The sequence below is a fragment of the Suncus etruscus genome, chromosome 7, assembly GCF_024139225.1.
Source record: "Suncus etruscus isolate mSunEtr1 chromosome 7, mSunEtr1.pri.cur, whole genome shotgun sequence".
Classification (NCBI taxonomy): domain Eukaryota; kingdom Metazoa; phylum Chordata; class Mammalia; order Eulipotyphla; family Soricidae; genus Suncus; species Suncus etruscus.
In genome coordinates this window covers 33,327,043-33,344,361 of record NC_064854.1, presented here as the reverse complement: position 1 = coordinate 33,344,361, position 17,319 = coordinate 33,327,043, and positions in this window count along the sequence as shown.

Sequence of the window (17,319 nt, the reverse complement as noted above, 5' to 3'; positions counted from 1 at the left end):
TTTCCTGGATGCCAAGGTAGGTACATACATACACCCACACACCGGTGTCTAAGTAATTATTTGATTGGAACTTATTTAGATGGTTTCTTGAGTTCTGTGTGATCAAACCCTACTGCTCCTATTCCACCAACAAAGTAAAAAAAAAAAGTAAGGCAGTAGCACATAAAAATGCCTCACCTACAATAGTACTTTCCAGCCTCTTATTGGATGCAGGAAATGGTAGGCCCACTTGGATGGAAATATCCTGCATTGGGGAAGTTTAGAAAACACTTCCTGCTGAAAAGCACATTTTTTCAGTTCAACTGGCCCATGTCTAAATCGGCATCTGATGGAGATTGCCAGCAAGTTGGTTTCAGCCCCAATCTCAGGAAATGTGCTCAGCCTTTTTTTGGATGCAAACCTGGGGGAATTCTCCAGAGCAGTGACTATTTTCCCCTTACAGCCTTCTGACAAAAATTCTCCTTTCTCTCTGGGGATATATTTCAAGAGCTTCAATGGATGTCTAAAACCAGGGCTAGAATAAGAACCCCATATTTTCTGTACTTTGTTTTTTTCATAAAGACTGAGATGAAGTTTCACTTTTAATGTCTGGTTCTTGCTTGGGTACTGGGGATCAAATCCAGGGGTTCAAACATACATAGGACATGCACTCTAACAACAATTGAGCATGTGCCAGTCCTGAGAAAGCCTAATTTATAAATCATTCACAGTTAAAAGATTAACAGAAGCAATAATAAAATACAACAATGGTGACAATATACTGTAATAAAAGTAATTTGATTTGCCTCTCACTTGATCCCATTATGTCCACTATTTGCAGACTGAGGTTGACCACAGGTAATTGAAGCCACATGAACTGCTGGTAAGGGAGAAGTTGTTTGCACATCACCAGTGTCTGAACCATCTTATAAGGAGTATGTTGCTCATTGAATTAAACCACTGCTCTGTCATGGAATTTAGTTTTTTCTCCATTACAAATGCTATTGATGTTCATTGTGGAAAAGCTTAAAGATACCTTATTTCAATAAAAGAGTAAAACATTTTATTAAGAAATCAAGAGGGAGGGACCAGAGAGATAGCAAAGAGGTAAGGCATTTGTCTTTCATGTAGAAGGTCATTGGTTCGAATCCCGGCATCCCATATGGTCCCCTGAATGTTCCAGAAGTAATTTCTGAGCATAGAGCCAGGAGTAACCGCTGAGTGCTGCTGGTTGTGACCCAAAAACCAAAATAAATAAATAAATAAAAATAAAAAAAAATCAAGAGGGAAATACAAAATAAATTTCAGTGACTTTTTTCTCCTTGACCCATGTTATAAATTATTTTCAAACTGATTTTGAGTGATATTTATTGTCATTTATTTCTAGGTTACCATAACTCCATTTCCTTAGAACTTCCACACTAGTCTATAGTAAATTAACATGGACTTTTATCTCTGTAGTTCTTATGTGTAAAACATTTGTAGCTAGGATTAAAGATATAGCATTTAAAGAATAATAATTACTTTCTTTATACAGCCACAACTGAGAAAAAGAATGAATCCCCTGTCCCATTAAGAAGTCCTCTGTAGATTTAATGACCAAGGAAATTAAGAAGCATGATGGTTCCTGAGCCCAACCTCCCTCTGTTCACTTTCCTCCCTCACAGAAAATGATGAACAGTCTTGAGGCCACATGTATTGATCAAAGCCAGCTTCTTAAACTGTGATTCATGAGTCCAAAGAGGTTCATAACCTTTTTATAAAAAAAATTTTTAAGTAAAATTTTTGGCCACACCTGGTAATGCTGAGCTTTCTCCTGATACTATACACAGGGGACTATATGGGATGCCAGGGATTAAAGCTGGATTGGCTATGTGCAAGGAAACTATTTTACCCACTGAACTATTACTCAGTCCTTAATAAAATAATTTCTTTATGTTATTAGCAGTTAATGTTTCATTTGTATGCATACTTTATATACCTCTATATACTAGGTCACATAAAAAATCCCAAATGTGGAAAATGTTTAGGAAGTTCTACAGGATACCTTCTGCAAAAAAAGGAAGTGAACTAAACTTTGGGCCACAAACTAAGGAAGGCAGGTGCTTCTGTTTGCGGCAAACTTTGGGGCCAGCCACATCTAACAGTGCTCAGGACTTATTTCCAGCAGTTCTTGGGGACCAAATGCAGTACTCAGTTGGCCACATGCAAGGCAAGTACGTTACATCTCTGTGCAAATCTCTCCTAGCCTGTATCTTAGTTCCTGCTTAGGAAATTAATTGTTCAATAACTCTTCACCTCTTCTAGTTTCCTTGAAGCAAAGAAATTTTTGCTCTCTGAAAGAAGTGTGGGCGACAAATTTCTAAAATATTTACATTCTGGGACAAGGGAGTTAGACCAAGTGATAGAGTGCATACTTTACTCAAGTTCCGCGATGCCCAAGTACCACTGAGTACCACTGGGTCCAAGCACAACCAAAAGCAAGCCCTGTTTAAACAGTGCCTTCCTGTAAACATCAGTGAGCACATTACTTCTCCAACTGTATGAGGAATACATTGCTGGATGATGCACTGGTGAGTTGTGTCTGACTTGCCCCTTCCAAGCTATCATTGGTTTCATTTTAGTTCCCTGTGTGCCTCCATGTAATATGGAAATGCGGAGTTGTGAGTAGTGTTAAAGGGGAATATCAGAACATAAGTTGGAACTTAACTGCTGCCTCGCTTCTGTAAATCTGGCTTTGCTTAGACACCTAAATGTAAGTACAGCCATGACAGGATCAAGTTTTAAGGTATAAAGACTAAGCTCAGAAGAACAGTCAGTTCCTAAAACCATACCATAGGGATATATACCAAGAAATCAAGCAATGAACAAATGGCAGGATGACAACCATACCCTGGGTCTGATACTGCACCCTGGATCTGGAGATTCATCATTTCCCTTCACTGAGCTTACAAGCCACACTAGTCATTTGTCTGATGCAACATATATCCTACAACCAATTATAGCTCTTTGTTTAATGTAACTTTGTACTAGGACCTATAATTTTAAAAATCTACTACCGAGAGGAGGGAATCCCCTAAATTCCCTATAAAAAAAAGAACCTGTGAGCCCATTTGTGGTCACCATTTTCTTAGGTGGTTTGGGGTCCCAGAATGCTAGAATAAAGCTCCCTTGAATACTTGCAGTGCTGTCTGTCTCTTCCAGTCTTTGTGGGACAAGTTTTGAGTCTGGATTTAACAGCAGTACTCATCTTGGCCTCTGCACAGACTACCGGAGAGTCCCCACCAGTGTTTTCTTGCCTGGGTAGAAGAAACTGAGAAACTGAATCAGAGCCATTCACCTCAGGTCATGGGCAGAATTCAGGGTGCTGAAAAGGTTCCAATTGTGGAAGCTTTTGTGGGTGCTAGGCTGACCCTGCCCTGACCAAGCTTCAGCTCAGACATTGCCCTGACATAGATTTTAGTAGGGGAAATGGTCATGATCTTTCAAATAGAAATTGCAAAAATGTTTTTGGCAGCAGAAGTTCCTAGAAAAACATTAGCAGGAATGATATTGACAGAGTTAGCTCGAAACTGGAAATTATAGATGACTTAATTTTCTTCCTTTATGTTTTTCCAATTCTCAAAATTACCAGTAATTGTGACATATATATTTTTTTGCTCGTTTGTTTGTTTCTGGACCATACCTGGTGATGCTCAGGAGTAACTTCTGGCTTTGAGCTCAGGCAGGAGTCACTCCTGGCATGGCGCTAGGAAACATATTGGATGTCAAAAGTTAAAGCCAGGTCGAGCACGTGAAGGACAAGAGCCCTACTATTGCTCTGCCACCATATCTAATTTTTTTAAATGATATCTACATAGGATCAAAATAAAAACAGCTCTCTGGGGAATTTAGGATTCAGAGTTCTCAGAAGCTAAAAGATTTCTTTCCCATGGCCCCTCTCCTTGCAAGGAGCTTGTCCAGAAATTTCTAAACCATTAAGGATTATATCGTGTGAAAAATATTCCTTGCACTGACCATCATTCTGAGTAGTGAACCTAAGGATGCAAAGGAAAAGCTAGCTAGCCTCTGAAAATGCATAGTTCATAAGTCACTGAGTGAGATGGGTCCCTCGTCTTAAAATGTACTTTAACCAATGGACTAGCACTAGCGGATGCTTTGGAGGCAAGAAAAAAGAAGAGAACACTGAGCGCCCTCTGCAGGCCATTGGTAGTATGACCTGGCTACGTTTCCAGTTTTGGCTTCCTTGAAAGATCCCCAAGACCCCAATTAACAACAAAGGTTTCATTACTACAAATAAAATCAAGTTGCAATCTAATACATACAAAATATTTTTTTCAAAAACTTTACTTTCTTTTGTAATAGCAGAGTAAAACATTGTTTTAGTGGAAGGGTGTATGTATGGTTCTGTGCTCAGAAATCGCCCCTGGCAGGCTCAGGGGTTCATATGGGATACCTGGGATCAAACTAGGGTCTGTCCCAGATTGCCTGAATGCAAGTCAAATGCCCAATCCACTGTGCTATCACTCCCGCTCCCAAACCTTATTTTAAACAAATAAAGGAGATAGAAATCGCCCTTGTCATTTCGGTTGCAAGAAAAGGGTGAGGGGGTGGGGAGGATCAGCAGTGGTTATTAAAATTAGCCTCCAAGATAAGAAATCAAATTCAGAGCTGCAAAGAATAACCTTCATCTCTGGTGAAGAAAGATCTTCTCAAGGTTTCAAGTGGCTTCATGGACAAAGAATTGGAAAAATTAAAGGGACAAAATGATGCAGAATGAAAAGTTCCACATCCTTGGTAATTTTGATCACTCTTTTTTTTTTTTTTTTTTTTTGGTTTTTGGGCCACACCCTGTGACGCTCAGGGGTTACTCCTGGCTATGCGCTCAGAAGTTGCTCCTGGCTTCTTGGGGGACCATATGGGACGCCGGGGGATCGAACCGCGGTCCGTCCTAGGCTAGCGCAGGCAAGGCAGGCACCTTACCTCCAGCGCCACCGCCCGGCCCATTGATCACTCTTAATAATTTTGATCATTTGCCCCATCAATAACGTGAAAGTTAGATTAGATAAGTCTTTGTAATTCTTTTAGCTCTAAGTAAAAAGAACCAATACACAAGCATGATAATACACTCCTTTGGTACCAAGGGTAAAGATAAAAAGCAGTTTTTATTCACAAGCTGGAGCAGGATATAATAAGAAAATATGGGTCAATCAGCTAACACCTTTATCACTTATTGAGGTGAGAATTTGAGAGCCACTTTTCCTGGTTTCCATTTGTTTAAATGAAAATTACTGGAAACAAATCAGGAGAACTCATAAAAGAAATGACCTTATTTTTTTTATAACTTCATTGTCACCACTAATAACCAAGAGGTCAGTACATCTTCTCAATATTAACTCTTTCTAATTTATAACTTCAATGCATTACCAATAGAAAACAAACTGAATTTGTTAGAACCTGACACTAATTCTAAAATTCATATCAAAGAATAAATAAACAAAAATAAAAGGGAGGTTGGGAGCTGTCATGAAAAATAGGGAAATAAGCCCATTTAGATATTAAACATTATAAAGCTACAATATTTAAAATAATAATATTTAAAATTAATACATGAATAAACAAACTAATAAAACATTTGATGTAAGATATAGATTCAATCCAAATTAGACTTTACTATATAAAGAAATCGGGTTTAAACTCATGACAGGGCAAGGAGTAGTGTGAAGGGTTAGCTTTGAATGCCTGGCACACTCAAAGCCTTGAGTTCAAACCTGATTCTGAATAACCCTGACTGTGTGTAGCCTGACTGGTATAGCCCATATACTTCTAAGGTGAGGTCCTGGGGTCCCCTACAACTGCTGGCTCAAGATGTATGTTATCACCATTTCTAGTTGACCTGTCAGTCTGAGCACTGTTAGATTAAGTAGCAGTAGGAATGTCCCCTGCAAATTCCACCACCAATACAAGAATGAAACCCAAGACAAGATAATGTCTCATTTAATAAGTGGAAAAAATGGTCAGTCACCTGGGAGCAAATGGCTGTATCATATTCAGAGAAAGTCCAAATATATCAAAATCCAAGTAATACAAATAAAAATATTAGATGGGCCAGAGATGTGGCTTTGTAGTACATTACATGCCTCATGTGTGGGAGAAGGCCTTGGGTTTGAGCCCAGCACCACCAAGTCATTTCTTAGTCAAGAAGTTAATCTCTGTAATTTACAAAAACAATATTTTTAACAAGGAGGAAATGTTTATGGAACAAATTATTAAATTGATACTACACTTTACAAAGTAACTTCACTAATGAAGGTAAAAAGAACATGATAATAAATTATCAAAGGTTTAACACCTAATACACATTTAAAACTATCATTACAGGACCAAGAGCTAGATCAGAGATTAATGCATTTGAGTGGCATGAAGCTGGCCCTGTGTTAGTCCCCAGAACCACAGGCATATGGCTTCCAAGCAATGAGAGGATTTATTCCTGAACACAAAGCCTGAATTATGAGCCCTGAGAATCCCCGGTGTGACCCCAAGCTCCTGAAATAATAACCAAATAACAAAACTTCCATATATTCTAATAAGGATGGAGAGTAGTAGTTATTCCAGTACATTGGAAAGAGAGAAGTTTGGAGAACTTTGTGTACAGCCACAAACCTTTTGATCCTGGAATTCTACTTCTAGGACTATCCTACTGACAATGCATAAAACAGATCACAGGGATATTTGCTGCATTATTTGTAATTGCCTAAAACTGAAAACAAATGTCTGAGAGTAGTAGGTTGGTTGAATAAATTCTCATTTGCCTACTCCATGAAAATGTATGCAGCTATGCAAAAGGAAATGAGAAAACAATAACTGGCACAGAATAATAACTAAGAGGGTTGGAAGATAGTACAGCAGGTAGGCACTTACCTTCCAAATGGCTAACCTGGGAACACTTTCGGGCACCACATATGGTCCCCAAAGCCCATCAGGAGTGGTCCTTGAATGCAGAATCAGAAATAAGCCTTGAACACTGCCAGGTGTGGTCCCCAAACCAACAATAGTCACCAAAACATGAGAAATGGAAGTAGGAGGTAAAATAAAGTCAAGCAAGAGAAGATATTTGCAGCATTATTGTATGAACATAAAAAATGTTTGAGTAGAACTGGAAGAAATAGATACAAAAGGGGGCTACCAGCAAGACACTGAGGTGCCATGGGTAAGTAAGAGGAGGATTTACTCCATGTTTTCTTCATTTCCTTTAGCAAATTTTGGATTTTCGTGATTAGAATTAAATAACAAGAAAGAGGGTTTATCTTCTAGCTTATTCTAGGAGAGATCTAACTGTAATAGTTACAACAAACAGGTCGTTGACAAATGGTTGCTAAAGAATGAATAAAAACAGGCTCTGTGACAGGACACCCTCATCTGAAGCTGGGTGTAGCTAGCGTGCCTGGTCTCCTGACTCTTCTCTCCCTAGAAGCTCCCTCCTGGGAGATCAGTGAGGTCTTGAACAGACCTTTGCCTCTATTCTTTAGAGTTTAAATTTAACTTAATTTTATTGATTTGTTTTTGTTTTGGAGCCAGACCTGGCAGTGCTTAGGGCTTATTCTGGCTCTGGGCTCAGGGCTCACTCCTGGAGATCAAACTGGATTGGCCACATGCAGGGCAATCACCCTCTTTGTGGTACTAATATCTCCAGCCTAATTTTAATTGATTTTTTTTTATTTGGGCAAGGGTTGGGCCACACTCAGCAGCTACTCAGTAGTGATGCCTGGCAGTGCTCAGTGGATTCGATGTGACGTTGGAGAAACTAAACTGAAGATATATAATGTATATTATGTAAGAATAATTATATGGCCTGGAGAGATAGCACAGCGGCGTTTGCCTTGCAAGCAGCCGATCCAGGACCAAAGGTGGTTTGTTCAAATCCCGGTGTCCCATATGGTCTTCCGTGCCTGCCAGGAGCTATTTCTGAGCAGACAGCCAGGAGTAACCCCTGAGCACTGCCGGGTGTGCCCAAAAACCAAAAAAATAAATAAATAAATTATATATTTGAGATAGAATTAAAATCCCAGCATCATGAGTTCATGCTAAGGTGAGAGGAAATTAAGAACTTCTAGGTTTGAGAAACAAAGAGAAAAGAAAAAAAAATGAGGCCAGAACCACAGTCACTTGATATGGTGTAGTAGACAATGTGTGTTGATGGGCACACATCAATTTGTTTATTGGACCAATCGTGTTTGCACTAACTCCAGAATGTCAATTGGCAGCTGTGTTAAAGGCCTCACTGAGATTTGGATTCTGAACACTTATTTTACGCATATATTGAATACTTTCCCAGATATTTAGGTCATCCAGAAATACTTGTATTTTGTGCCTTTTCTAACTCTTGCTTTCATTTTTAAGATCTTAGTATGTTAATTGTATGTGATATTAACATAGTTTTTTATTGCTCTGAAATTTATATCTTAAAACAACACACTTCTATTGTCCTAGTTTCTTGGGTTTGGGATTCAGAGAACAACTTCATTGGCCATCTCCTTGGGGTATTGGTAAAATCAAAGGTGTTGGCCAGCATATGATCTCACCTGAGGCTCAGGGCCCTCTTAAAAATTCATGAATTTATAATTTCAGGCTACATTTGGGTGGAATTGAGGCTCCTGATTTCTTATGGACTGTTGACAGGGAATGCTCTCTGCTTTTGTAATTCACTGCAAGTCCCAGCCACATGGCCACAGCTCTGTAACAGGAGAGGCTACTTTTTCAAAGCAGAAATCTCCTCTCCAGTTTGCAAAGGAATCTTAGTCATGTAACATAATTACTAGAACAGTTCAATCATCACCTTTGCCATTTACTGTAGGCATTACCTACATAAATTTCATAAGATTCATAGAAATAGATTGTAAATAACGAGTAGGTAGAAATCTTAAGTGCCACCATAAAATTCTGTTTGCAACGGTATACTGATATTTTTTTAAGTTTTTCTTTCAGAAAGAAAATGATTCATATGTAAGCTGAGCTTTTAAAAATATCTTGGTTCTAATTTTAATACTTTTATAATCATGAGCTAAGAGATTAAGAAGGGAAAGAGAAAGAAAGCAATTAGCAAGTATGTGCCAGGCACTGTGTTGGATCTTTGTCATAAATTTATACTAGATTAGAAAAAGAAAATTGCTCTTAAACTAAGGAGCAGTTAACCAAAACAGATATTAGTGTTGAACCTTATTAAGACACATAAGAAAATCAGGCAATGATTATAACTGACATTAAATTTAAAGGCTAGAGAGATAGTACAGTAAGGAAGGAAGGAAGGAAGGAAGGAAGGCACTTGCCTTGCATGTAGCCAACTCAAGCTTGATCCTCAAGCACTGCCCAGGGCAATTCCTGAGTGCAGAACTAAGAATAACTCCTTAACACTGCTGGGGGTGGTCCCCAAACCAAAAATAAATCAAGTAAATTAAAAATTAATTAAAAGGCTAAAATTGTATTTCATAGTTCAAATTTTCCTAAATGTCTTATTGGACACATGTTTGATCTTTGTGCTTAATAAACAAATATCCTACATTTCCCAGTGTAATGAATTTTTTAAAAAACAAAACAGATTTTAGGGCACAGAATTTAAAACAGACTATAGCTTATATAACTGAATGTAATGGCCTATAATATTTTCTCCTAAGCCAGGCTGCATGTATTTTATTAATCTCTGAATAGTATTTATTCCAGAATGGTATTACACATATTAGTCATAGTCAAATCTTTCTTCAACTAGAAGATCAAATACAGCTAGTATTGTTTCAAAATCAGAACTATATGATTCTAAAACTAAGAAACATATTGAGATAATTTTTAATTCAAATATTAATTAACAAAAGTTTTATCCTGAAGTATCAAGCTGGGAGTCTTTTTTAAGAGCAATTAAGATAAAATATGAGGAGCCAGAGAGATAGTACAGTAGGTAGGGCTCTTGCTTGGTGTGCAGCTGACCAGAGCTCAGTCCCCAACACACTAGATGATTTCGCTCTGAGTCTTGCCAGAGTGTTATCTGAGCACAAGGCCATAAATAAGCCCTAAAATTTCTCAAAAATTATTTAAAAAATAAAATATGGAGAGCAGAAGCGATAGCACAGCAGTAAGGTGTTTGCCTTGCATGTGGCTGCCTAGGATGAACCTCAGTTCAATCCCCTGCATCCATATGGTCCCCCAAAGCCAGGAAAGATTTCTGAGCTCATAGCCAGGAGTAACCCCTCAGCATTGCCAGGTTTGGCCCCCAAACCAAAAATAAACAAATAAAATAAAATATAAAATAATTGTAATTTTCAAAAAGATCTTATTAAATATTTAAAGATTTATCGGTTCTCGGGCTATTTGTAATGGTTGAATATAGAATATGTATATGAATATAGCAAACTTTATCATTTGGGAAATTTGGGTGTTACGGGAGGACCACGGATAAAACTTAGAGCCTCACAAATACAAGACATGTATGCCAGCTCAAACACATGCATATAGAAAACTATAGAAAACTGACATTACACACTAAAAACTCACTCAAAATAATGTTAGCTATGTTTCTACCTGTTACCTAAACAAGATTAGCTCATTAATACAGCTGAAAAAAGAGAAACATAGTGAGGCATTAGAGAAATAATTGACTCATAGTATAAAAATAACTAATATTTCACTTATGTAAAAATGTACTAAAAAGTTGCATTTAAGAATAAAATAACCTAATAAAAATGTGTATTTAAAATCTAAATGAGGGTTTTTACACTCTCCTAGAAATCCTGACATTTCCAAAATCATGTTAGCTTAAAATCTTTTATTCCTAATGTCAATCCAGATAAATATTTTAAAAAAATGGAATAAAAGTTGTATTTCATAATTATTTGAGATGTCTCAATATGGTGGGGAAAATAAGATACATTTCCTATCAATGTTTGAGTGCTTTGTACTCATATTAACACATGTCATAAATTTACATTTTGAATGGGTATGTACTGGATCCTGTGTGAACAAATCATAGTCCAGAAATAAAAGCCTGCATCATTGGGTTTCTGAAACATAACACAAAACTACTCAGTAATGAACTTAGTGTTCATTCTTGCCAGGTGTTTGCTTGTTATTCAGAAACTATGTATATTGACAAGAGAAACATCATTTAAAAGCTTCTTATGAGGAAGTGAACTCAATGCAGAGTATGCATTATTCCTATAAGTTTAAAGAAATAGAATATAGATCTAAATCTCAGAGCCTGGAATAATGAAGAATTAAACAGTTTCCAGGAATGGCAGAGGAAGTAATAACCACTACCTCTCACTTAAATAAACCAGGAAATAATGATCAAAACAAACTCAGCTACTGAAAGGTATGAAAATGCTAACAAGGGGCTGGAGAGATAGCACAGCGGTAGGGCTTTTTTGCCTTGCACATAGCCAATCCAGGACCAACAGTGGTTCAAATCCCAGCATCCCCTATGGTCCCCTATGCCTGCTGGGAGTGATTTCTGAGCATAGAGCCAGGAGTAACCCCTGAGCACCACCAGGTATGACCCAAAATCCAAATAAAGAAAAATGCTCCCTCATTTACCACTTGTCTCTTATCATTGTTCGATCTGGTTGGATTGTTAAAATATCCTACTTCTATTATATTCTGACATTGTATCCCCAGTTAGCAGTACTTTATAATGCCCCATTTGGCAAATATTGTTAAGTTCTCATCACAATCTATGATTCCTTAACCAGTGTGATGCAATAACCCTTGCTATTTGGCCTGTTACAGAATGGCCATCCTTGCCTTTATTTCTTTTTTAAACTCTACTCTTGGCATGTATGATGGTTTTCCAACCTGACACTGAGATTGTCTTTAACAAGAATGTATAACTGTCTTTTACAAGCAGCAAAAGGTTGGGTTTTGTTTCCCGATCTATTCACCACACTGTTCCTTTAGATGAGTTTAGTCTATTGAAACTTAAGAGAAATCATTGATATAAAATTTGTTGCCATTTTTCTATGAGGGCTTAGTTGTTTTTGCCATTTGACATCTTTTTTTTTTGGGGGGGGGGCACACCCGGCAGTGCTTCAGGGGCTACTCCTGGCTATCTGCTCAGAAATAGCTCCTGGCAGGCATGGGAGACCATATGGGACACCGGGATTCGAACCAACCACCTTAGGTCCTGGATTGGCTGCTTGCAAGGCAAATGCACTGTGCTATCTCTCCCCCCCGCCCCCCATTTGACATCTTTTATGAGGGTATTCTGTATTCCTTGAAGAGCTAGTTAGATGCAACTGTCTTCAACTTTTGCTTAAAGATGTTATTCCCTTAAATCTGATCACCGTTGAGGTTATCACTTAGTACATTTTTATTCCCTTCTTGCTTGTAGTTTTATTTAAAAACTCTGATGTGAACGTGTCATTGTTACCTTTGTGAATGTGAGACTTTGCCTTTCTCTTGCCACTAAGTATTCTAATTCTCTTGAGTTCTTGCCATTTTGATTGCAGTGTCTTGGTGTTTTTCTGTTTTGATTTTGTTTGGCATTCTTTGAACTTCCTTCCTTCCTTCCTTCCCTCCCTCCCTCCCTCCCTCCCTCTTTCCAGATTTTTGTATGCTTTGGAGCTTGTTCCTCTTGTATTGTCCATTAAATATTTTAAGTTTTTTCATTAAAAATATTTTCTATAAATTTGTGTGCCTTGTGTTCAAGGTCACTGATTCAATGTTTAACTTTTCCATTCTGCTGCTGAGTCCTGCTGCTGTCTGTTTTGTTTTTGGCCTCCCATCAATCATCCAAATTTAATCTCTTGCCCAATGATTACCTCAGTTCTCAGCGAACATTAGGAGTGTTACTCTGATATCCTGAGGCACTGCTCAAAGTTCTGATGCTCTTGAGGACTTTCTTGAGCATCTGTTCCCTTCTATTGTGGCTAAATTACCTTTTCTTCTTAGTGCTGAGATGATACTGAGTCAAATGCTAAGTTCCACGTTGTGTGAGCGTTGATTCTGATGTTCCCCTTCATACTATTAGGCTCTGCACTAGGAGACACAGTTGCCTTATGAGGATTTTACAATGTGATAAGCACAAAAAGACTTAGATCTAGATGATATCTCTCTAGGCAAGGGTTGGGATTGACATGAGCAAGGGGTTCTTCTCACTGATTGGGGTCAGGGATGCCAGATAGGCCCAGAGGAGCCTTATCTTAAGTGTAACTGCACTACTTATTTTATCTCAGATTAGTAGCATGTTTTGTTTGCCTTATAATTAGTATTATGTATTGTTTATCCAATTAATCAATTAAAGAGTAATCAAAAGTCTAAAAGAATAAAAGTGTTAGAGCTACTGTGCCAGTTATTTTTTTATTTGTTTGTTTGTTTTTGGGTCACACTGTCAGCACTCAGGGATTACTCCTGGCTCTGGGCTCAGAAATCGCTCCTGGCAGGCACAGGGGTCCATATGGGATGCCAGGATTCAAACCACCATCCTTCTGGATGTAAGGCAAAACATCTTACCTCCAAGCTATCTCTCCAGCCCCACTGTGCCAGAGTTTATTAGAACTAATCACAGGCATAAATATTGTGATGAGCCCTTATTTAAAAAGTTAAAGTTATAGTAATTCAACTCAGTAATAGTTAAGCAAGACAAAACAAGCAAACAAATAAACAAGAAACCATAAGTATACAAAAAAAAGACAAAGTTCAAAAAATTGGAACAGTAGATAGGCCATATTATTAGAGATCAGCTACAGAAATGAACACTAATCTAAAAAAACCATTTTAGCCCATCTGACATTTTAACAGTCAGATAGATGAAGTGTTACTGTTGGTATACTAGGTTAGGTTACTTCTTTTTATAATCATAGTTTTTTACAATCATAGAATGTGCAAAACTCACTTGTTTGTTTGGGTCTTTAGGCCACCCCAGTGGTGCTCAGAGACTTTGCTACACTCAAATGATCAGCAGTCACTTTTGACAGTGCTCAGGGAACAATGCAAATAAGGTATAAAGTCTGTTCCCTTAACATAAAAAATATTCACCCCAGTTTTTTGATCAATCTCTCCAGTCCCAAGTTTTCTTGGAGAAAAAATTATTTTCCAAGTATTCAAAAAAAGAAACTAGAGGCTGGAGTGATTAGTATAGTATAGTATAGTATAGTATAGTATAGTATAGTATAGTATAGTATAGTATAGTATAGTATAGTATAGAATAGTATAGTATAGTATAGTATAGTATAGTATAGTATAGAATAGTATAGTATAGAATAGTATAGTATAGTATAGTATAGTATAGTATATATAGTATAGTATAGTATAGAATAGTATTAGTATAGTATAGTATAGTATAGTGTAGTAGGTTTGTCTTGCTGATCCAGGTTTGATCATCAGCAACCCACATGGTCCTCAGAGCCCATCAGGAGTGAGCCCTAAGCACAGAACCCCCTGAGCAAAACTGGGTGTGACCCCCCCCCAAAAAAAAATAAAAGAAAAAGAAAAAAGAAAACTCAATTACCACTCACTATTATTAACTGAAATCACTACCAAGGAATGCCAAGGAATTAGTTGGGAAATTCCAAAGATATTAACTATAGTTAATATCTTTGTCAAGTGGATAATAATGCCAAGGAATTAGTTGGGAAATTCCAAAGATATTAACTATAGTTAATATCTTTGTCAAGTGGATAATTACTGGCAGTGATAAATGCTACCGCATAAATCATTAACACCCTTTCTAAATTTTGCTAAACAATGTGCTAAAAATAGTTAAAGGTGAATCTTGGACAGTGATGTCTATTTGTAAAAATCATAATACCCATATTTTAGATGGAATTAAAAGATCAGGTTTTAAGTTTCAAATTCTGTTCCAATCAGCATCTAAAATCTCCCCTATCAATTTGAGTTTTGAGGGTTTTTTCTTTTTTATTATTATTTTTATTTATTTATTTATTTATTTATTTATTTATTTATTTGGTTTTTTGGGTCACACCCGGCAGCGCTCAGGGGTTACTCCTGGCTCCACGCTCAGAAATTGCTCCTGGCAGGCTTGGGGGACCATATGGGATGCCGGGATTCAAACCAATGACCTTTTGCATGAAAGGCAGCCTTATTTCCATGCTATCTCTCCGGCCCCGAGTTCTGAGTTTTTAAAAAACACGTCTCTATACAATTTTGTGCCACTCTACGCTCATGCATAACTGCAGATTAAGTAAACCGCTAGTCATTAAAGCATCCATTATTGGGAATAGGAATCTTCCAAAGTATAATCTTTCCATTGCACCTAACACTTTTTACCATGTCAAAAAAAATTGATGAGGGGGAATATTAAACCAGACCTAAAGTGGATTTTCATTAATTTGTTTCATTTTATTTGATAACATCCATAATAGTAACTTTTAGTGTGCCATGCTTAAATAAATCCAAGGGGGAAAAATTCCTTAATTCGGCTATTTAGATTTGGTCTGTTCCAAATTAAGCATTTTACCATACTCTAAGCATTCTTCATAGTACATTTACTGCTTCAGTAGTATCTTTCCAATGCTCTTAAAATTTCTCAGGACCACATTTTAAGAGCTAAGAATCTTTGCCATGAAAAAAAAGCATATTAACTTAAATAGTCATAGAAAAAGTAGCCTTGATTTTGTTAAGTACTTAAAGATGGGTTGGCTATATACTTAACATAAGGGATTACATTTCAAATATGAAGTGTATTCTTTAATAATGTGTTGACTTTATATATATTTTACCACAAATATACAGAGAAAAGGAGGATTCCATCATAAACAGGCATTTTCTAGGAGTTGCTCTATGGACATTCCAGACGAATGTTGTAATGTTTATATTCTTTGGAATATGTATCCACAAGCAATTAAACTCAGCATATAAGTTTTTTAAGTATTTAAAATAAATTTCTTAACATCATTTCAAGGTAAAGTGATTTTTCATAGGATGTTTTCATTCCTTTCCAAGTTCATATTGCAAGGAATTTTTCATTCTTTTTTGTTTTGTTTTGTTTTTGGACCACACCTGGCGGTGCTTAACGGTTACTCTGGCTCTGGGCTCAGAAATCGCTCCTGGCAGGCTCGGGACACCATATGGGATGCTGGGGGTTGAACCCGGGTCCATCCTGAGTCAGCCATGTGCAAGGCAAAACACCCTACTGCTGTACTATTGCTCTGGCTCCAAATTTTTTATTCTTAAGGCCTTACATAAAAGTACCTACCATGACATGATATTTCTTGATAGTTTTAAACTACTTAAACTTTAATTCCATATTAAGAACAAGAACAAGGGTCTTTCAGAGGTCAGCTCTGGTCTTTTGTGGAAAATAACAAGTTTTATCAAACTTAATGATAGGCCATGTGGAACTCAGAAATGAGGAATCTTTGTTTCGGTTTCTTTCTTTTTTTGTGGGGGGGGGGGCGCAAAGCTTTTATTAAAACTTACATAGAAAGATGCTTGAAGGGAGGGATGGAAAGAGAGGAAGTATGTGTTCTAGAGAACAGGAGCTTCTCCTGAGTGGAAAAGGCAGAGACAGAGATTCAAGGGAGAACATGGTTGAAGAGCAAGCCTTGCAAAAATGTTTTTAAAAAGGGGAATGGGGACCAGTCACGCAAAACTAGCTGCTGCCAATAATCAAAAAGTACAAATAACTTTAATTTTTATTATTCCCTATACAAGAGTTAAGTGATTTACCAGTGAAAATACCTGTAATAAAATACCTGAAAATACCACTAAAAATCTGTAACTTGCAGTCTTATTGGCAGTATCTTTCAATCTTACTCAAGTTTTACTCTTCCGAGTATGATAAAGGACACTCCAGTGCATCTGCATGCCAATTCTCCCAATTCTGCCTTTCCTTTCTTGTATATGATGCCTTTTTCTTCCAGCATAACCCATATCCCTCCTTGCATTTATCCACTGTCCCTTCCCTAACCAATCCTATTAGTCTATTAAGTCTTTTCTAATTCTCTCAGCCAGAAAATTTCTTCTTTCTGCAGCACTTAGAAAGTTCCACTCCTACAATATTTCCTAAAGAAACTAAATCAAGACAATGACAGCTACTTATCAACTGAATAACAAACTCAGAATAGTTGCTACCTGAACAAGTTGTGCCTACTTGATTGTCTGGGGCATTGTCTGCAAGTGCCCTCTGTACTGGCCTAAATTATACATGCAAAAGTAGCTTACTCTGTCATAGCTCCAGTAGGCTGTAAGAACTAAAAGAAAGATGAAATGATTTACAATTCTCAAATTCTGTTCTTACTCAACTATAGTCCTAGAGCAAAGGGTAATAATGACACCACGAAAAACCCTATATCAGTTTTTATTCTATTTCTCTTCTGTACAATCACTAAATACATC